Here is a 2,307-nt window from a genome sequence, read left to right on the forward strand (position 1 = left end):
CTTTTATCACAGCAACAGAAACCTAGCTAACACTTTTAGTAAAGAAAATGTCCCAAAGGCTATGTGTCAAAGCCTATTGCCAGTTCTGGTGCTACTGTGGTACAACCCTTTTGAACTGTGACCTAGAAGGACATGAGGTCATTGGAGATATGGGCCTCGAAGGTGACAGTGGGACCCTGGCCTCTTCATGCTCTCTGTTTCCCATGTGCCAAGAGGTGAGCAGCTCTGTTTTGGAGCATAGTCCCCACCAGGATGTTGAGCCTTGCCTCAGGTCCAGAGTGACAGAGCCAAGACGCTGCGGACTGAGACTTCTGGGTAGAAATAAACCATGTAGACATTTAGTCAAAGCAATGGAAAGCCAACTAACACAGAGCATACAAAAACAAAAGTTCAAAAGGATTATATAAGCCCAGTGAAAGCGATAATCTTGCTTTAAACAAGCACTGTCAGTGAAGCCACCTCCCATCTCTGCCTAGCACAAAAATTTTTTCTCATGTATCAGTTGTCATGTGAGCTTCTTTCTTCCATTAAGAGAAGAACCTTTGGTGTGGGAATGAATGTTGGGGTTGAAGGCCAGTGCTGTCTGTAGTTGCATCATGTTTGAGACCCTGAGTTGAGAGTGAGAAGCTATTGTGGTTTAAATAGGAAATGGCCTCTATCAGCTCATGTATTTAAGCACTTGGTGCCCTGTAGGTGGTGCTGTTTGGGGGAAACTATAGAATCATTAGGAGACAGAATCTTACTGAAGGAAGTAGTCACTGGGGTTTTGAAATTTTTATAGCCTCACCTACGCCCAGTTCCTATTTTCTTGGTGTGGTTGAAGATGTTATCTTTCAGCCTTCTGTTTCAGCCATCTAGTGCCATACCTCTCCTACCATTATGGGACTCTCCCCTCTGGAACTGTAGGCCAAAATAAACTCTTTCCATAAGTCACTTTTGGTCATGATGTTTTATCACAGCAAGAAAAAGTAACTACTACAGAGCCCAAAATTAAGGAAGAATGTTTTCTTGCATAATGCAGTAAATCTGGGGACATCTGAATCAACTAACTGCTGAAGAAACCTTAGATACTAGCCCGGGGCACAATGGATGCTCTGCTTGATCCAGGTGACAAAGCATGGCTTAAAGCTGATGACCACAGGGGTCTCTAGGGTTCCTTTACTGTAGAGTAGGATATATATCCCTAGGCGGTGGAGGAGGGGAAGGGAGCTTACTGTGTCTTCATTATTTGTGTCTAAGAAAGATATATATGTCACTGTGCTGCCAGAGGCTTGAGATCTATAAGCAGACTTTACGTAAGACTTGAGAACTTCCCAGCGCTCAAGCAGTATTCATAAACACTGATTCCATACTGGCTATGCAGAGAAACTCTCAGTAAACATCAAAAGGCAACAAGTATATTGAGAAAACAAAAACTTTAGCACTGCCAACAATGAAAGTGTACTCTTAAAAATACTTTGTTTTCCTCTTTTGAGTTTTGGCTCCAAGATGACCAAAAAAAGAAGAAACAACGGTCTTGCCAAAAAGGGCCGCAGCCATGTGCAGCCAATTCCGTGCATGAACTGCGCCCGGTGTGTACCCATTAAGAAGTTTGTCATCGGGAACATTGTAGAAGCCACTGCTGTCAGGGACATATCTGAAGCAAGTGTCTTCGACGCCTATGCGCTTCCCAAGCTCTATGTCAAGCTGCATTACTGAGCTATGCCATACACAGCAAAGTCGTCAGGAATCGATCCCGGGAAGCCCGGAAGGACCAGACACCCCCACCACGATTCAGACCTGCTGGTGCTGCACCACGACCTCCACCAAAGCCCATGTAAAGAGGTGGTTTTGTAGGGGCGGAAGGAAAACTTCATGGAAAAATAAAATGGAAGTTCTACTCAAAAAAAAAAAAAAAACTTGGTTTTGTTGGGCAGTGGTGGCACATGCCTTTAATCCCAGCACTTGGGAGGCAGAAGCAGGCAGATCTCTGAGTTCAAGGCCAGCCTGGTCTACAGAGTTCCAGGACAGCTGAGGCTATACAAAGAAACCTTGTTTTATGATTATGGTGTTTTGCACGTATGTTCAAGCAATTTGTGCATGCCTGGTGCCTGCAGAGAACAGTAGTGGGCATCAGATCCCCTAGAACTGGAGTGACAGGTGATTGTAAGACACCAAGTGGTTGCTGGGGACTGAACCTTTGTCTCTGCAAGACTAGTTAAGAGCAATGGCTTTTAGCCACTGTGCCATATCTCCAAGCCCCAAAGATGTAATTTTTTTGAAGATTCATTTTTACTGTTTATATTTGTGTATGTGTATATCGCGTGT

General features: G+C 44.3%; 1 pseudogene; it reads left to right on the forward strand.

Annotated features, from left to right (window-relative positions):
• The first annotated feature begins 1,488 nt into the window (after window positions 1–1,488).
• LOC116100556 lies at window positions 1,489–1,820 on the forward strand (annotated as a pseudogene).
• The last annotated feature ends 487 nt before the right edge of the window (window positions 1,821–2,307 follow it).

This window comes from Mastomys coucha, unplaced genomic scaffold (genome assembly GCF_008632895.1).
Source record: "Mastomys coucha isolate ucsf_1 unplaced genomic scaffold, UCSF_Mcou_1 pScaffold21, whole genome shotgun sequence".
NCBI classification, from domain to species: Eukaryota; Metazoa; Chordata; class Mammalia; order Rodentia; family Muridae; genus Mastomys; species Mastomys coucha.